Raw genomic sequence first — 21,296 nt, 5'->3', positions numbered from 1 at the left:
GAGGAACTTGGTGCCTCCGGCCTTGGATCGCCGCGGAATGGTGTCTTGGCGGCATCATGAAGGTCCGCGAGGAAGGAGGGAACCGGCGGAGCGGGCTACGCCGGAGAAGAGCTCCGGCTTGTCCTAGACATGGCGTCCGGAGGCGAGGGAACAAGTCGCATGTGTGCCTCTTACCTATGTGGCGGTGGCGGAGAAGAGGGAGAGGAGAAAGATGGAAACTCTAGGGCGCGATTGAAGGTTTTATGGGGGGCGAGGCAAGCTGGCTTGGTGAAAGCACAAGTGCTCCCTGGGTGATTTTATTAATTAATGTCAACATATCTCTTGTTGGACTAATGTTTTTATATATTGTATTTCAGACAAGTTCAACAATGGCGTGGAAAGGACAAGAGGATGTGGAACCCCTTCAAGATGCTAAGGACACATATTGGCAAAAGCTTAAGACTCTTCATTTCTATTTTAGTGATCTAAAATCACATTGACTCCATAGGAAAGCCAATACTATTAAAAGGGGATGAGGTGTTGCTTAATGGTCTACTTGCTCAAAATTCTTAGTGATATTGCTCCAAAGCCCTCAACTAGTTTCTCATTTTTAAATATATCCAAAACTCAAAGTCAAACACGGCCAAAACAGAAAACAAAATAACATAAAGGAAAAAACTACTAGAGGGAAAGCTCGGGTCGAATCCACAACTTCAGTGGCGGCCCGACAGAATTGGCCCAAGTGCTAGTGTGTGCAGCAGAAAAAAACGGAAAAGAGAAACAAATTGGGAGTGCTGGGATTTGATCCCTAGATATAGAAGCACTACGATTGCTAGTTGGAATGATCAATGCCGGTGATAATTTGTGGGGATCGGACCAAGATTAAACAAGTATGCATCCGTGTGAAATAACAGAAACAACAACAAAAAATGTGGAGGTCGCTGGGTTTGAACTCAAGATGTCCTGGATGTCAGCGCGAGTGGCTAACCAGCCGGGCTGCCTTTAGGTTTGTGGTTAACATAGGGGAATGACTCCACTTAATGGAAGGTAAAGGCAGCGCCTTAGAATCACCATGGACGCACGGTGATTGCAGGAGATAGCAGTGAGCAAGCACGATGGTGCTAGCAGCAGGAGGGTAGTGGCGGGCGTGCGGAAATTGGTGAGGGTTAGCTCCGGAATGCATGCATGCAGCAACTCGACGTAGAGGTCGAGCTCGACTTATGCGCGGTGATGGCGAGATGGCGGCGACAGGCGCTAGGTGGGCATGGGGAGGCTTGCGGGCGAGCTGCTGTGTTGCGGCGCGGCGCGTAGCATGCAAGACGCGAGTGCGGAGAGCGCGGCGTGGACGTGCCCTTGCACGCATGTGTGTAGGACGAGCCACTACTCAAGGCCATGGCAGCCGTGGCCTCGGTCAAGAGTGAAACAACGACTATGGGATGGATTCAAGCCGGTGAAGAATTGGAGAGGAGCGGATTCTCACCGTGGGCTCGAGGAACACGACGAGGAGTCCCAAGACGACAGAGGGACGACGGGGGTCGCTTAACTTGGCATTCCTCTGAACCGTGAAGAAGATGAAGCAGAGGAAGAGGACATCGCGGAACTTGGTGCCGCCAGCCTTGGATCACAGTGGAACGGGGTCGTGGCGGCGTCGCAAAGGTCCACGAGGAAGGAGGGAACCGGCGGAGCGGGCTACACTGGAGAAGAGCTCCGGCTCATCCCGAACATGATGACGAGAGGCGAGGCAGAAGGTCGCGTGGGTGCCTCTGACCTGCGTGGCGACAGTGGAGAAGAGGTAGAGGAGGAAGATGGAAACCCTAGGGCGCTACTGGAGGTTTTATAGGGGAGAGAGGCGAGTTGGCTCGGCCACGGGGGCCGCCGTGGTGCCATGTGCGTGCTCGGGTGCAAAGTTACTGTGAGAGGGGATACTACCAAGGTGGAAGAAAAAGGAGAGGAGGGAGAGGATGACAAGCAGGGCTGGCCCTATGCATGTGTGGGATTTACCAGGGGAGAGAGAGCGAGGGGTCCAGGTGGGCTGGGCTCCGGCTCGACTGGGCTTCCGGTAAGGTTTTCTTTCCTATGTTCCTTTATTCTCCTGTTTAAAAATTAAAGTTGACTTGGGGAAAAAGAACAGAGGCTTAGGGAAGTAATCATGGAGAGATAAATATATACCTGGACTCCTGGGATTTGCCTATTTAAAAATGCTTTGACAAGTTTTAGAGACTTGAAATTTAGACAAGTTTGAGTTTAGTTCAAACTTGAATAAATTGAAAGTCCAAACAGAACATGCCCAAATGAGCTGAAAATTGGACGAGGGGGTCTTGGCATTATTTAGGATTTATAGGGACAGGTTGAACATTTTCCCGAACAGGAAAAGTGTCACAAGAAAAATAAATGGAATAAATAAGAAAGGATAAGTTTGGATGGGATACAAACTTGGGCGAACTTGATGAATGATTGCTAGAATGTGCATGGTGAAATAATGAGGTGGATATAAGAAGAAGAGGGGTTCACACAAGAGCTTACAACAAAACTTAAGTATGTGAACCAAGGCATGATGATCATGATGCAATGCAATAAAATGACAAGAAGCACGTCAAAATCATGAAGCATATCACATGCAAGATGATCATGGCAACAACGAGGATGGCATAATATGATCAATAATGAACATGATGGAAGAAGAAAACTATGACAATGGCACTGATCATGATCAAGAAACGAAACACAAGGATGGCATGGCACTATCATGAACATGGCAACAAACAATTGAAACACCGACAACAACGAATAATAAAAGGAAGGTACGTGGAGCATTAGTCTCGGGCCATCACAACACTGCCCCACTAACAGAAGATCTCATCCAAAGATCTTAGGAACAAAAGGGAGAGAAAGAGGATGATGAAATTGAAAGTAAATGAACGAAAATCCCAAAGAAGATAATCAACTGAAGAGGTCTCATCCTGACGTCGAACTTGAGAATAACTCCTAGATATTAGAATAGTAAGGTAATATCCTGGGAATAAACCTGTGGGCTATGGGCCCACTGAAAATAAATACCATTGAGAATGATCGTTTGAAACAAAGATGATGCACCGAAACAATTGAAAGAATTGAATGAGGTGACAACCTTCAATTAATTTGAACGCAAACATGAACCTTCGGAGATGTCTTCAGCACTCTGGAACGATTAAATGGCGAGAGGCTAACGAGCAAGGTGAAGCATTTGAGCCACAGAAAAGAATATGATCAACTTGACAAACTTGAATTGAATCCACCGAAAAAGAGATACAAACAATGATGAACTTGACGAGAATCCACGAGTTGAAATAATTGAGGAAAGAATGAAGAGGCTTCTCACGAATAAAATGGATGCTCGATTAGAGGCTTCAGTCTCCGGGAAGAAAAGGGTGTGCAGATGGGAAAAGAAAACAACTTGGGACGGGGAAACGACGGAATAACTTGAAGAGAAGTGCACTGGTTGAAAAGAATTGACGACACAACGATCAAAAATAACCGCGTGATCCTAAAGAAAATTTGAAGGGGAAGAGGAGTAGCATCAAATAGCTACATTACGATTCCTCACCAAAGTGACGAAGGGGATAGTGACGAAGGGGAAGAGGAGTAGCATCAAATAACCGCGTGAAATAAGACTCCGAAAATAGGTATTTATTCTAGACTTGACAGCGGCCAAACTACGATCAATCAAGGGAGTGCCTATGGTCGGTCGAGGCTCTGATACCAACTTGTCTTGCCCAATATGCAATCCTATCATAGAGGAACACATAGATCCCACCAATGATAGAGCCGCATATTGAAGACGCTTTGAAAGGTGGATATCATTACATCATACCATATTCAACACAACTGGGGATACATACAAAGGCATACATGCGCCACATGAATACATCAATCATCATACAAGAGAGCAGCATCCGACTATGGACGAAACACAAATGAAAAATCAAACAACATCCACCCTGCTAGCCCAGGCTGCCGACCAGGAACCTATCCCTCGATCGAAGAAGAAGAAGCAGAAGAAGAGCTCCAAAACAAGCAAGCATCGCTCTCACATCATATCATCGCATTACCTGTACTTGCATCTATTGTTGTAGTAATCTATGAGCCACGATGTAACACCCCGAGACCGATGTGCCAGGTGTCTTCCAGTTATTCGCTGTTGTTGCCTTGTCATTTTCTTGCATGTCATGCATTTCATATCATGTCATCATGTGCATCGCATTTGCATACATGTTCGTCTCAAGCATCCGAGCATTTTCTCCGTTGTCCGTTTTGCAATCCGGTGCCCCTATGTCCTCCGGTGTCTCCTTTTACCTCTTTTTGTGTGCGGGTGTTAAACGTTCTCAGATTGGACCGATACTTGCTAAGCGGCCTTGGTATACTACCGGTAGACCACCTGTCAAGTTTCGTGCCATTTGGACTTCGTTTGATGCTCCAACGGTTAACCGAGGAACCAAAAAGGCCTCGTGTGTGTTGCAGCACAACACCCCTCCAAAGTGGCCCAAAACCCACCTAAACCCCCCTTCATCATCTCGGTCATTCGATCACGATCGCGTGGCCGAAAACCGCACCTCATGTGGACTCTCCTAGCTCCCTCTACCTATAAACATGTGCACTCCTCCGAAATCTCGCGCAGATGAAACCCTAAAAAATCCCCCCGATCGTCGCCGGACATGTCCACTCCATCGCCGGACACGTCCAGCCATCGTGCCGGACGAATCCGGGCGCGACACGTCAGCACCGCCACCCTCTCTCTCCTCCTCCACCACGCGGGCCCGCGGCACCCAGATCCGGCCCGCCCGGGGCCGAACCGCCACCGCGCCGCCACCTTTTCTCTCGCCGGCCGACCGCACCGCCCCGCTGGCTCGCCATCGGCGACCTCCACGCGGCCACCGGACCGCCGCGCCTCCCTGACGCGCCTCGCCACTCCGGTGCCGCCCCGCACGCCCGCGAGCTACCTCCTCCTCCACCGCGGCGCTCGGCCCCGCCCGGATCCTCCTCGCCGGCGTTCGTCGGCGCCTCGCCGCGGCAAGCTCCGGCCACCGCGCGCCCCTCGTTGGCTTCCTCCTCCCTCGCAGGCCAGATCCGATCCGGGGAGTGGGATGAGATCCACCACTCCCCCGAACCATACGCACCTCATCCCGATCCGGATCCACCCCGTCCGGGATCTCCTCGTCCCGGGTTGACTTTTCCCGCGAGGTCTAATTTTTGACGAAGTCCCCAGTATTTTTAGCTTTATTCAACGCATCATAACTCTGCACCCGTGGCTCTGTTTTGGACGTATATCATATCGAAATGTTCGTCTCGGCGAGACTTCATTTCATCTCATTGCATCATGTTCATTTGAGCTCATCTTGATGCCCTAAATGCTGTTGCAATAGTGCTAGTTTCTATTAGTTTCAGTTTTATATCAGCATTTGGACATTTGTCATTTTTGCCATGATTGATGTGTGCCTCCTATGAACTTGAGCCCTACATGAGTTTTGAAGTATGCCATGCCATCTTTACAGGGGTGTATGCCATGTATTTTTGTGATCTTTGTGGTGACTAGCACAAGCATGCAATGTATCTCTCGTAATGTTGCTGACTTCAGGGACTTAGAAATATTCGAAGTCTTTGCCCTGTCATTATTTTTATGCCATGTGTTCATGTTGCTACCAAGCGATCTGTGCCCCTTTTGAGCATGATCAGTAAGGATGTTTTGTAGATATTGTAGTTCTCTATCCATCTATGTCTTTGTTTGCATTTATGGAGCAACCTAGCTTGAGTGAATTGAGCTCTACTTTTGCTATAAAATGTTCCTGGCAGATTGTTTACATGTTATGCATTTTTGCCGAGCTTGTTGTAGTTGATCCATACATGCTATGTTGTTGTTCTTGCCATGTTTAGCTTCTATGCCATGTCTACTTGCTGGGTGTATGCTTATTTTGTCATGCAATGCCTTGTGGTGAGTGCATCGAGCTCGTAAACATGCCTACTTGATATCTGTTTTGGCATGTTCCAGTTTTCTACTAAGTCTGAATCTGTTAACGATAATTGCTGTGTTCACATGGTTGCCATTGTATTTCCTGCTCCCTTTTGGCTTATGGTTAGTAAGGGACTTTTGATGTCTGCTTTGAGTAGCTTCTAAACATTGCTTCCTGATTTTAAATTCTAGACTTGTTGTTATTTTCACTAAGTCTGTAACCTGATATCTTTTGCACTTTTGCCATGCTTGTTTGAACCTGCTATTGAGCGAATTAGCCATAGCTCAGTGTACATCTTTTGTCAAGCATCTTGAGTGGATCCCTTCCATGTATTTTGTTGCTATGTTAGGGTTCTGTAGATTGTTGTTCTTGATGCATTTAGATGGTCTCGTGCTGTTAATCGCAGATCGGTGCCATATTTGTTTTGCTTGTCATTTCCAAACCGTGCATCCGATTCCGGTGATCTTTGTATCGATTTCGACCGAAATCAACTCCCCTTTCCAGTGGCACTCTTGGTTTTCCAAGTTGAGGCTAGGTTCAATCTTTCCTTTCCGAATCATGCATATGCATCGCATATCACATCCCGCATGTCATGTTATGTTTTGCATCATGTTGCTTGTGCATTGCACGTGGTTGATTGTGTCTCCCTTTGCTTGTTATTCTTGCTTTGGGTAGATCCAGGAGATGAGTTCATGTTCGAGGAGCCTGTTGAGTACATTTACAAGGATCAAGTTTTCGTCTTCTCGGAGAACTTTGCAGGCAAGATGACCATACCCTCGGAATCACTTCTATCTTTGCTTGCTAGATGCTCGCTCTTTTTCTATGCCTATGCTACGATACCTACCACTTTCTTATCATGCCTCCCATATTGCCATGTCAAACCCCTAACCCACCTTGTCCTAGCAAACCGTTGTTTGGCTATGTTACCGCTTTGCTAAGCCCCTCTTATAGCGTTGTTAGTTGCAGGTAAAGATTGGAGTTTGTCCCATGCTGGAACATGGATATTTTGTTGGGATATCACAATACCTCTTATTTAATTAATGCATCTATATACTTGGTAAAGGGTGGAAGGATCGGCCTTATGCCTGGTGTTTTGTTCCACTCATGTCGCCCTAGTTTCTGTCATACCGGTGTTATGTTCCTTAATTTTGCGTTCCTAACACGGTTGGGTTATAATGGGAACCCCTTGAGAGTTCGCCTTGAATAAAACTCCTCCAGCAATGCCCAACCTTGGTTTTACCACTTGCCACCTAGCCTTTTCTTTTCCTTGGTAGGCCTGCCCAAGGGTCATCTTTATTTAAACCCCCCCTGGCCAGTGCTCCTCTGAGTGTTGGTCCAACCGAGTAGACTGTGGGGCCACCTTGGGGCAACTTGAGGGTTGGTTTTACTCGTAGGATGTATCATCTGAGTGTGCCCTGAGAACGAGATATGTGCAGCTCCTATCGGGATTTGTCGGCACATTTGGGTGGTGTTGCTGGACTTGTTTTACCATTGTCGAGATGTCTTGTAACCGAGATGCTGAGTCTGATCGGATTGTCTTGGGAGAAGGAATATCCTTCGTTGACCGTGAGAGCTTGTGATGGGCTAAGTTGGGACACCCCTACAGGGTCTTGAACTTTCGAAAGTTGTGCCCGCGGTTATGGGCAGATGGGAATTTGTTAATATCCGGTTGTAGAAAACCTAAAACTTATCTTAATTAAAATGCATCAACGCGTGTGTAACCATGATGGTCTCTTTCTGGTGGAGTCCGGGAAGTGAACACGGTGTTGGAGTTATGATCGACGTAGGTTGTTCTAGGATCACTTCTTGATCATAGTTTCTCGAACGTGCTTTGCCTTCTCTTCTCGCTCTCATTTGCGTATGTTAGCCACCAAATATGCTAGTCGCTTGCTGCAGCTCCACCTCATACCTTTTCCCTACCCGTAAGCTTAAATAGTCTTGATCACGAGGGTGTGAGATTGCTGAGTCCCCGTGACTCACAGATACTTCCAAAACCAGTTTGAAGGTGCCGACGATATCGTGCAGGTGAAGCAACCGAGCTCAAGGAGGAGCTCGATGAAGATCTCGTTCTTTGTGTTGTTTTGTTTTAGTTGATCAGTAGTGGAGTCCAGTTGGGACGATCAGGGATTTGTGTAGCATTTGGGGTAGTCTTCTTTTATATTGGTTCCGTAGTCGGACCTTGATTGTACCTGGTTGATGTAAAGCTTTATTCTTGTATTGTGTGAAGTGGCGATTGTAAGCCAACTATGTATCTTTTTCCCTTATTGTATTACATGGGTTGTTGTGAAGATTACCTCACTTACGACATTGCTTTCAATGCGGTTATGCCTCTAAGTCATGCTTCGGCACGTGGGAGATATAGCCACATCGACGGCTTTACAAGTTGGTAATCAGAGCCTTCCCCGACCTTAGGAGCCCCTTGCTTGATCGAATCGTTGGCGTTTTTGAGTCTAGAAAAATGTTTTGAGTCATTTAGGAATTATATATATCAGAGGCATCCTGATGTAAAGTGTTGACTCTTCTCTCCTCAAATTTCACTAAAAAAATTTAGGATCATGCAGCTATCTTGGAATCGTTCCGATGGTTTTGTGACGAGAACATTGTTCTTGGTACCTCCTGACATTTAGGGGTTATGGCAGTTGAAAGTGCGTTATATCGACTAGAGGGGGGTGAATAGGCGATTTTTATGAAAGTCTTCAGAACATAGAAGTTTTGAAGACAAACGATAGAATTAAACCTATTACCATGCAGCGGAAGGTAGACTACACTAGGCAAACCATAGTCAAGTATTCAATGAAGTGAAAGCACAAAGACTAATAGCAGCTAGGTAGTAAGGATCAGGTAGGAAGTTATTGTGAAGCCAAACAGAACATGCAGTCACTCAGTGAAGACAAATGATAGTGCACACATACAATGACTTCACAATGAGTAACAGTAAGTAAAGTGAAGTGAAGATGAAACCAGTGACTCGTTGAAGACAATGATTTGTTGGACCAGTTCCAGTTGCTGTGACAACTGTACATATGGTTGGAGCGGCTAGGTATTTAAACCTTAGGACACACAGTCCCGGACACCCAGTCCTGAACATGCAGCTCAGGACACCCAGTCCTCACCGTATTCTCCTTGAGCTAAGGTCACATAGACCTCGCCCAATCACTCTAGTAAGTCTTCAAGGTAGACTCCCAAACCTTCACAGACTTCGTTCACCGGCAATCCACAATGTCTCTTGGATGCTCAGAACGCGACGCCTAACCGGCTGGAGGATGCACAGTCCTCAAGTGTAATAAGTCTTCAGATCACACAGACAAGAAGACTTAAGTGATGCCCAATTCTCTCTGGCTCTGGTGGTTAGGGCTTTATCCTCGCAAGGAATTCTCTCTCAAAGGCTTCGAGGTGGGTTGCTCTCAAACGACAAAAGCCGTACTATCAATCTAAGCAGCCAACCATTTATGGTTGTAGGGGGTGGGCTATTTATAGCCACTTGGCAACCCGACCTGATTTGTCCGAAATGACCCTGGGTCACTATGGAACTGACACGTGTTCCAACGGTCAGATTTCAAACTCACACGGCAACTTTACTTGGGCTACAAGCAAAGCTGACTTGTCCGACTTTGGAAAAGATTCGCTCTCATAGTCTTCACTCGAAGACATTGGTTTTTGGTTCAGGCATCACTTCAGTCATTCTGACTGGTTCTCTTGGACCCCACTTAACAGTACGGTGGTTCCTATGACTCAACACAAAAAGAAAAAGAACTACGAAAGATCTAAGTCTTCGAGCTCCATAGGCTTCATATAGTGTCTTCTCTTGTCATAGTCTTCAATGTGAATATCTTCATATACCACCTTTGACTTCAATGTCTTCATACATTTTTAGGGGTCATCTCTGGTAGTAAAAACGAATCAATGAGGGACTTCTACCTGTGTTATCCTGCAATTCTCACAAACACATTAGTCCCTCAACTAGGTTTGTCGTCAATACTCCAAAACCAACTAGGGGTGGCACTAGATGCACTTACAATCTCCCCCTTTTTGGTGATTGATGACAAACTAGTTGAAGTGTTCAACGGGGAATATAATCTGTGAAATTGTAAAGGATAAGGAATTGTCTTCATAAGTTGCAAGGGCTCCCCCTGAAGATGTGCATATAAGTTAATTTGCTTTTGGAATGCAAATGCACATGGCAGGTTGTACTTGTGGAGATCCACTTCAACTTATGATAGAGGCAAAGGTGTCCCGTCTTTCGATGAGATGATGGATATCGCTTTGGTGGAAGTCGACTTTGACGATCCGACTACGAACGTGCGAGGACGTCGCGCCTTAGCAATCGCTAAACCAACTCCGAGAAGTTATTGACCACGCCGGAGCACGATCAACCTGACCACGAGGGTCTGTTTCCTGCGAGCAAACGAAGAACAAGCAAGAAACTGAGATTGCAATCTGGATATTGCGAATATAAGATGAAAGCTTTATTGATCAAGGTGGGGTTCTGTGACGCCTTTGTCTGGTCGTTGAACACAAACGAAGTACGCGAAGTTGCAGCTATGGCGAACTTTTAATCTAAACAAAACCCAAAGTCTAAACGATGCCCTAAGGGCTGTATATATGGAGGAAGAGGGGGGAATTTCGTCACCCTTGGTGGAGGGGTCCGAAATCAACCCTATCTCTTGTTTCCCCACACATACGGACTCTAAAAATAGCCTATACTTATGTATTTCGAGATTACATGGGCCTGGCCCACTAATAAGGTGACGCAGCACCTATAATAGCCTCGGGACGAAATTTATGAAGTGGCATCTTGTATATTTCGTCCATGGCTTCATGCACCCATTATGGTGGTTTCAAAGTCCTGAAATCATCACTTGTAACTCCATTCTTGTTCCGCTTGCGCATGCCATCATCTCCATGCTTGTTCTTGCTCCAATGTTCATCCTTCTCCAAGCTAGGCCCTTCATTTGTAAGAAAAACAAATGTATCCAATTTAGGCAGCATCATATTCTCATGAACATTAGAATCATTACCAAGAAACGAAAGTACCTGGTAATTTAGTTGGCGTGCACGAGCTCTAGTAATTGGTCCAGTATGTATAGCAGCAGGGGTTGTGGGTGTAACAATTGTATTGATGTCCTCATCATCCTCCCCTTCTTGAAATGAAGTCGTCCTCGACGGAAGTTCATCTTCCTCACCCAAATAAGGCTTCAAATCTGCAATGTTAAAAGTGGGACTAACCCCAAAATCTGCAGGCAGCTCAAGTTTATATGCATTATCATTTATTTTCTCTAACACCTTAAAGGGACCATCAGCACGTGGCATTAACTTTGATTTGCGCAAATCAGGAAATCTATCCTTACGCAAATGTAACCAAACAAGATCTCCAGGTGCAAACACAACATGTTTTCTACCCTTATCTCCAGCAAGTTTATATTTAGCATTCATACGCTCAATGTTTTCCTTAGTTAACTCATGCATTTTTAAAATCAATTCAGCACGTTTTTTAGCATCAAAATTAACCTTCTCCGAAGATGGAAGAGGCAACAAATCAATAGGTGCACGAGGTAGGAAACCATACACAACTTCAAAAGGGCACATCTTAGTAGTAGAATGCAATGAACGATTATAAGCAAATTCAATATGAGGCAAGCATTCCTCCCACATTTTCTTATTATTCTTCAAAACAGCCCTAAGCATAGTAGACAACGTTCTATTGACTACTTCAGTTTGTCCATCAGTTTGGGGGTGACAAGTAGTACTAGAAAGCAGTTTAGTCCCCAACTTAGCCCATAAACATCTCCAAAAGTGGCTAAGAAATTTAGTATCACGATCTGAAACAATAGTATTTGGCACACCATGCAAGCGAATAATTTCACGAAAGAACAAATCAGCAACATTAACAGCATCATCGCTTTTATGACATGGTATAAAGTGTGCCATTTTCGAGAATCTATCCACGACAACAAATATTCTTTGTTCGAGGTAAACCTGATAGAGGCAAAGGTGTCCCGTCTTTCGATGAGATGGTGGATTTCGCTTTGGTGGAAGTCGACTTTGACGATCCGACTACGAACGTGCGAGGACGTCGCGCCTTAGCAATCGCTAAACCAACTCCGAGAGGTTATTGACCATGCCGGAGCACGATCAACCTGACCACGAGGGTCTGTTTCCTGCGAGCAAACGAAGAACAAGCAAGAAACTAAGATTGCAATCTGGATATTGCGAATATAAGATGAAAGCTTTATTGATCAAGGTGGGGTTCTGTGACGCCTTTGTCTGGTCGTTGAACACAAACGAAGTACGCGAAGTTGCAGCTATGGCGAACTTTTAATCTAAACAAAACCCAAAGTCTAAACGATGCCCTAAGGGCTGTATATATGGAGGAAGAGGGGGGAATTTCGTGGCCCTTGGTGGAGGGGTCCGAGATCAACCCTATCTCTTGTTTCCCCACACATACGGACTCTAAAAATAGCCTATACTTATGTATTTCGAAATTACATGGGCCTGGCCCAATAATAAGGTGACGCAGCACCTAAAATAGCCTCGGGACGAAATTTATGAAGTGGCATCTTGTATATTTCGTCCAAGGCTTCATGCACCCATTATGGTGGCTTCAAAGTCCTGAAATCATCACTTGTAACTCCGTTCTTGTTCCCCTTGCGCATGCCATCATCTCCATGCTTGTTCTTGCTCCAATGTTCATCCTTCTCCAAGCTAGGCCCTTCATTTGTAAGCAAAACAAATGTATCCAATTTAGGCAGCATCACATTCTCATGAACATTAGAATCATTACCAAGAAACGAAAGTACCTGGTAATTTAGTTGGCGTGCACGAGCTCTAGTAATTGGTCCAGTATGTATAGCAGCAGGGGCTGTGGGTGTAACAATTGTATTGATGTCCTCATCATCCTCCCCTTCTTGAAATGAAGTCGTCCTCGACGGAAGTTCATCTTCCTCACCCAAATAAGGCTTCAAATCTGCAATGTTAAAAGTGGGACTAACCCCAAAATCTGCATGCAGCTCAAGTTTATATGCATTATCATTTATTTTCTCTAACACCTTAAAGGGACCATCAGCATGTGGCATTAACTTTGATTTGCGCAAATCAGGAAATCTATCCTTACGCAAATGTAACCAAACAAGATCTCCAGGTGCAAACACAACATGTTTTCTACCCTTATCTCCAGCAAGTTTATATTTAGCATTCATGCGCTCAATGTTTTCCTTAGTTAACTCATGCATTTTTAAAATCAATTCAGCACGTTGTTTAGCATCAAAATTAACCTTCTCCGAAGATGGAAGAGGCAACAAATCAATAGGTGCACGAGGTAGAAAACCATACACAACTTCAAAAGGGCACATCTTAGTAGTAGAATGCAATGAACGATTATAAGCAAATTCAATATGAGGCAAGCATTCCTCCCACATTTTCTTATTATTCTTCAAAACAGCCCTAAGCATAGTAGACAACGTTCTATTGACTACTTCAGTTTGTCCATCAGTTTGGGGGTGACAAGTAGTACTAAAAAGCAGTTTAGTCCCCAACTTAGCCCATAAACATCTCCAAAAGTGGCTAAGAAATTTAGTATCACGATCTGAAACAATAGTATTTGGCACACCATGCAAGCGAATAATTTCACGAAAGAACAAATCAGCAACATTAACAGCATCATCGCTTTTATGACATGCTATAAAGTGTGCCATTTTCGAGAATCTATCCACGACAACAAATATGCTATCCCTCCCCTTCTTTGTTCAAGGTAAACCTAAAACAAAGTCCATAGATATATCCTCCCAAGGAACACTAGGTACAGGCAAAGGCATATATAAACCATGAGGATTGAGTCGTGACTTAGCTTTTTGACATGTAGTGCAGCGAGCAATAAAACGCTCAACATCCCGTCTCATCTTTGGCCAAAAGAAATGTGTAGCAAGTACGTCCTCTGTCTTCTTCATGCCAAAGTGTCCCATTAATCCTCCTCCATGCGCCTCCTGCAACAACAAAAGACGAATGGAGCTAGCTGGAATGCATAGCTTGTTAGCACGAAACACAAATCCATCGTTAACAACAAACTTGTTCCACATTCTTCCTTATTTACAATTCTGCATTACATCTTTAAAATCAGCATCATGCACATATTGATCTTTGATGGTCTCCAAACCAAATATTTTGAAGTCAAGTTGTGAAAGCATAGTATAGCGACGAGACAATGCATCAGCAATAACATTTTCTTTTCCCTTCTTGTGTTTAATGACATAAGGGAAAGTCTCAATGAATTCAACCCATTTAGCATGTCTACGATTCAGTTTAGCTTGACTTTTAATATGTTTCAAAGATTCATGATCAGAATGTATAACAAATTCTTTGGGCCATAAATAATGTTGCCATGTTTCTAAAGTCCGAACAAGAGCATATAATTCTTTATCATAAGTACAATAATTCAGACTAGGCCCACTCAATTTTTCAAAAAAGTATGCAACAGGTTTGCCATCTTGTAATAACACACCTCCTAATCCAATTCCACTAGCATCACATTCAAGCTCAAAAGTCTTATTAAAATCAGGAAGTTGGAGTAAAGGAGCATGTGTCAACTTATCTTTCAATACCGTGAAGGCTTCTTCCTGTGCGGTACCCCAAAGAAAAGGCACATCTTTCTTTGTAAGCTCATTGAGAGGTGCAGCAATGGTGCTGAAATCTCTCACAAAACGCCTATAGAATCCAGCGAGGCCAAGAAAACTCCTCACTTGTGTGACTGTTTTGGGCTGCGGCCAACTCTCAATAGCTTCAATCTTGGCTTTATCAACTTCAATTCCCTGTGGAGTAACAACATAGCCAAGAAAAGATACTCGGTCGGTGCAAAAGGTGCACTTCCCAACGTTACCAAACAAACGTGCATCACGTAGAGCAATAAAAACAGCACGCAAATGTTCCAAATGTTCTTCCAAAGATCTGCTATAAATCAATATGTCATCAAAGTAAACTACCACAAATCGTCCAATGAAAGCATGTAAAACTTTGTTCATTAATCTCATGAAAGTACTAGGTGCATTAGTTAACCCAAAAGGCATGACTAACCACTCATATAATCCAAACTTAGTTTTAAATGCTGTTTTCCATTCATCTCCCAATTTCATACGAATTTGATGGTAGCCACTACGCAAATCAACTTTGGAGAATATTGTAGAGCCACTCAATTCATCAAGCATATCATCTAGCCTAGGAATAGGATGACGATAACGAATAGTAATATTAGTGCCTCTACAATCAACACACATACGTGATGTACCATCCTTTTTCGGCACTAGAATAATAGGAACAGCACAAGGACTAAGGGATTCGCGTATATAACCTTTATCGAGAAGCTCTTGTACTTGACGCATAATCTCCTTCGTCTCCTCTGGATTGGTACGGTATGGTGCACGGTTTGGCAGTGAAGCACCGGGAATTAAGTCAATCTGATGCTCAATCCCTCGAATAGGCGGTAATCCCGGTGGCACGTCTTGTGGAAAAACGTCAGCGAACTCCTGCAAAATGTTAGTGACAGCAGGAGGCAAAGAGGAAGGCACGTCCTCGAATGAAAATAATGCCTCTTTGCACACAAAAGCATAGCAAACAGATTTGCTGAAATCTAGCTCATCAATATCAGATTTGGTGGCAAATAAACATGCACTTTTCAATTTAATTTCAGAAGCAACACTAGATGGTTTATTATTAGGCTTCATTTGTTGCTCAAATTCTTTTGCCACAATCTGATTTTCACTCTTATTCTTCTCCTGTTTTGCTTTATTATCTCTATTAATATCATCTTTCAAAATGGAATCAGGAGTCATAGGAAGCAAAGTAATATTTTTATCCTTATGAACAAGAGTATAGTGATTCTTTCTAAAATGGTGTACAGAATTTTTATCAAATTGCCATGGTCTACCAAGTAATAAGGAACATGCTTGCATAGGTACCACATCACAATCAACATAATCAGCATATGTAGAGATACTAAAATGCACACGAACAGTACATGTTACCTTAACCTTGCCGCTGTTGTTGAACCATTGGATGTAGTAAGGATGTGGATGTGTCTTGTGGTGAGAGAAAGCTTCTCCACCATCTCCATGCTAGCCAAGTTGTTGCAGCTCCCTCCGTCTATTATGACGCGCACAGAACGTTCCTTCACAACTCCCTTGGTATGGAACAAATTGTGCCTCTGATTTTGCTCAGCTTGTGTGACCTGCACACTCAAAACACGTTGAGCAACTAAACATTCATACCTGTCAGCGTCTTCAGGAGCCATGTATTGCGTCTCATGATCAGAATCATCTCCACCATGTTCTTCACGTGTAATAAGAGCCAAAGTCTCCTCATCATAGTCACTAGCGGACTCATATCCACCATCTGCGGTAGCAATCATCACACGCGGAGATTTGCATTCTCTCGCATAATGACCTCCTCCCTTACAACGACGACAAATAATATCACTTGTGTGCCATGTTGATGCCCTGGAAGAAGAAGAACTCTGTGCAGGCCCGGCAGGTGCGCTCTTGGCAGATAATGGTGGTTGTTCCTGTTTTCTTGTATCACGGTTGTAGGAGGCACCTGCTTGAGGTGTTGGTGCAGTTGAAGTAGAAGATGCACGCGGTGTCCATGATGAAGGTCGGCCTGCAGAAAAGTTAGTTCGCGCCAATGCTTGTCGATCCTGCACTTCACGTTCAGCTTTACAAACAAGATGGAATAAATGAGTGATATTAGTATACTCCTTATAGTCTAGAATGGTCTGAATCTCTCTATTTAATCCACCCAGAAAACGTGCAAGCATAGCTTCATTCTCCTCAACAATACCACATCGAATCATGCCAGTTTGTAATTCCTGATAATATTCTTCTACAGAATTTTTTCCTTGTCTTAAACACTGCAATTTTTGAAGCAATTCACGTTGATAATATGGTGGAACCCAACGCGTACGCATAGCGGTTTTCAAAGCAGCCCAAGTAGTTGGAATAGGATATAATCTACAATGTTCAGACCACCAAACACATGCAAAACTAGTGAAAGCACAAACAGCAGCAGCAACCCGTCTCTCCTCGGGATATTGTAAACATGTAAAACGTTGTTCAGTTTCTAACTCCCAAGTAAGATATATATCAGGAACATATCTACCCTCAAATGGTGGAATATTCAATTTCAGTTTAGGAATATGGACATCATCTCATACCTGAGGTGGTGGTGCAGGCCTACCATTACGAATATATACCTGAGGTCGACCTGCTGGTGGTGGTGCTGGTGGGTGCACGTAGTTCTGATTTTGATCAACCTCATCCTCATAATCTCCCACATAATCATCCTCCTCCGCATCAGCAGCAGGAGCCACAGAAGTATTAACAGCAGCACCAACAGTTTGGCCAAACGCAAGAGGAACACGGCTCGCTCGGCGGAGGTCTATTTCGCGACGTGGAGGTAGTCGTTGTTGTTGTTGTTGGAGAGGTGCGTTAGGTGCAGCGGGTGGTGGTGGTGGAAGACGCGCGAGCAATTCATTAAACTTGTTATCGAGCTTTGTTTCGAACGTCTTCTCCATGCCATCTATCTTCTCCATGGCCTCTTCAAATCTGTTTAGCACGTCTTGCACCTGTTCACTCATCATTTGCTGAAATTTATCATGCAAATCCTTATTCGTCATGTTCTCCCAGTCAGTCTCGTCGGCTTGTGATCCTGGCATGGTTAGCAGCAATAGAAACACAAAAGAATATGATCCTACAGACTACTAACAAGAGGTGGTGGTGGGTGTCACAAATCCGTCAAGCAAATCTCAAATTCTTACCAGTTCTTACCCAGCAGCAGGTGGTGATCGGCAACCGTTGTAGTCAAAAACTCTCAAAGCTTGGATAGAGCGATTACCAGGGAGAGTCAAACGCACGACATAGATGTATGTGGAGCTGGGAAGGCTTATAATATGGTAGCAAAAAGGGTCAGCAATAATCAATTCAGAGATGCAAAGTTGAATAAACGCTCAACGACGGTACTGTGCTGGTCCTAGGCTAGACTGTGCTAGAGACGCGAGCCTAGAACACCAACAAAATCACGGCGCGACACGTAAACAAGGGAAAAGCACGCTCTGGAATTTTTTTTTCGCTCTTTTTTTTTGCGCTGCTTCTTTTTTTTGTGCGAAAAATCACTATAATGGCGACTGTCTCAAAACTCTTCCTAGCTCAAACTGACAGGATGGGCACGAAATTTTTTCGACCAATTTTGTTTTTTTTGACTGCCCGGACCCAAAAACTGGAAACGGGTCAAAAAAAACTTCCTATAATGGCACCTGTCTCAAAACACTCAGAAACACCTAAAAATAGGATAGCCAGAAATTTTTTCGAAAAATGCGTTTTCGAAAATTTTTGGGCCTAAACAGAGCGTGGTTTCCGGACTTTTTTTTTCCGAAACCTACTCCGGCAAGGAAACACGAATCGGAATCTAGATGGATCTCGAAAACAAACCTAATATGACAAGAACTCGGATTGGTGGTGGATATATGGTGGTAGATGGCAGCGGTGGTGGTATATGACAGCTGTGGTGGTATATGGATACGGATTCGAAGCGGTGGCGGATAAGCGGTGGTGGTAGATGGCAGGGGCGATGATGATGGTGCGGCGGCGGCGTGACAACTTATGACCAGAACTCGAAACTCTAAAAGACTAGACTCTAAGACCAGCAACTAGACACGACGATGCAACCGCAAATTCAACAAAGCAAAACCCTAAAAAGATTATGCAAAGCCTTAGATTGGTTCGGATACGATGAACTAACCCTAATTTTTTGTGTGTGGCTTTTTCGTGGACTGTAGGTATGAAGAACAGACTCGATCTAAACTACGAAAAACTGTAAAATCTCACCGAGCAACCTGGAAATCTGATACCACTTGATAGAGGCAAAGGTGTCCCGTCTTTCGATGAGATGATGGATATCGCTTTGGTGGCAGTCGACTTTGACGATCCGACTACGAACGTGCGAGGACGTCGCGCCTTAGCAATCGCTAAACCAACTCCGAGAGGTTATTGACCACGCCGGAGCACGATCAACCTGACCACGAGGGTCTGTTTCCTGCGAGCAAACGAAGAACAAGCAAGAAACTAAGATTGCAATCTGGATATTGCGAATATAAGATGAAAGCTTTATTGATCAAGGTGGGGTTCTGTGACGCCTTTGTCTGGTCGTTGAACACAAACGAAGTACGCGAAGTTGCAGCTATGGCGAACTTTTAATCTAAACAAAACCCAAAGTCTAAACGATGCCCTAAGGGCTGTATATATGGAGGAAGAGGGGGGAATTTCGTGGCCCTTGGTGGAGGGGTCCGAAATCAACCCTATCTCTTGTTTCCCCACACATACGGACTCTAAAAATAGCCTATACTTATGTATTTCGAGATTACATGGGCCTGGCCAAATAATAAGGTGATGCAGCACCTATAATAGCCTCGGGACGAAATTTATGAAGTGGCATCTTGTATATTTCGTCCATGGCTTCATGCACCCATTATGGTGGCTTCAAAGTCCTGAAATCATCACTTGTAACTCCGTTCTTGTTCCGCTTGCGCATGCCATCATCTCCATGCTTGTTCTTGCTCCAATGTTCATCCTTCTCCAAGCTAGGCCCTTCATTTGTAAGCAAAACAAATGTATCCAATTTAGGCAGCATCATATTCTCATGAACATTAGAATCATTACCAAGAAACGAAAGTACCTGGTAATTTAGTTGGCGTGCACGAGCTCTAGTAATTGGTCCAGTATGTATAGCAGCAGGGGCTGTGGTGTAACAATTGTATTGATGTCCTCATCAACTTATGATGACAATCCACTATGCATGTGAAAGTATATGAAGATAATGACATGCATAATGGAAAATGGACGTCTGCAGAATGAGCTAAGTGCGGAATTTATCGTCGCACATACGGAATTTATCTTCGCAAAACAAGGTGGCAAATAAGTAGTAGACAACCATCTAGTTTAAGTGTTACAACTCATAACAACCAAATGTAGCAAAAACGAGAGTTGTAAGCACGAAGCAAAATATAAAGCACCCACCCATATGGACCCGCTTGAAGACTATCAATCTCATATGCTTCTCCCCCTTTTGTCAGTAATGACCAAAAAGGTTTGAAGACATAGAGGCTCTACTCGTTCCCACGAGGATTAGGTGAAGTAGCAGGGTTGTTGGTGTTGTTTGGCGGTGCAGAAGAGCTTGGAGGTGCTGAAGGAGGTGGCGGTGAAGTAGCATCGTCTTCTTCCTCAATAATTCTAGCAGTCACTGTGGCAGAAGAGGAAGAGAACTCAGAGTCTTCAAGGGATGGAGTTCCTAGCAGCACAGCCCTTCGAGGAGGTGTGGAGTCAAACTTGAATCTCTCAGTGAAGCCATCCTCTTGAAGATTAGCTTCAGAACACATCATCGTGAGCCCTTTCCATGTGCGGTGACAGGTTTCATGGGCAACGAAAGCATTCTTGGTGGCAAGATTTCGAGTGCGATTAACATCCACCAAGAGGCTTTTCATCTGACGCTTTAGCCAGTCATGATGCCTATCGTGCTTCTGATGTAGAGCCACAAGAAGCTCTCGGTCGTTGAGAACATGAGTGCGCTTCTTGGGTCTTGGAGCAGTGGCCTGTCAGTGGCTTCAGTGGAAGCAGGGTGTGGTGCACGTGTAGTGCCAGCCAAAGGATACACCCGAGAAACTGCTTCAACTCCTTCAACGTTTTGAGTAAAACTCTGATGTTCTGCATTCTGAAGACTTAGAGGTTTCTTGGCAGGCTCAGAATATATGGCTTCAGTAGACATGTCCACGTCAGGCAAGAAGATCCGATGGTTGCGGGCTGAGGGCTGATACGAGATGGCGGAGTGTAGCTTGATCAGCCGCATGACCCAAGGGGCGTAGAACTTCAAACAAAACAGATCAATGCTTGATGCAGCAAGTTGGCGTATGAAGAAGTCATGTGCATTGAAGCATTTGCCATGAAGTATATAGAAGACCAAAGTCTTCATTGCACCCTGAAGCTTGGCATTTGGAGAGTGCCCTTTGATAGGCCAGAGAGTTCGCCTGATGATGTGATAGATGGTTCTTGGCAGATACTCAAGGTCTTCAACGAAGAACACTGTGGGATAAGCAGCATCTTGGGGCAATGGCTTCATCATGCTGAGCATCTGACTCATATCAGGTTCTGGCCGCTGAAAGATGCTCTCAATAGCTTCAGTATGCAGCTGACAGCCTTGCTCGAAGAGATCGCCAGGAGTGGGCAAGCCAGTGAGCTCAATGATGTCGTTTGCATTGGCTTCGTGATGAACGTTGCCAGTCATCCACTCCAGGACCCAAGTCTT

The sequence above is a fragment of the Triticum dicoccoides genome, chromosome 6A (genome assembly GCF_002162155.2).
Source record: "Triticum dicoccoides isolate Atlit2015 ecotype Zavitan chromosome 6A, WEW_v2.0, whole genome shotgun sequence".
Lineage (NCBI taxonomy): Eukaryota > Viridiplantae > Streptophyta > Magnoliopsida > Poales > Poaceae > Triticum > Triticum dicoccoides.
Note: the sequence above shows the minus strand (reverse complement) of the source record.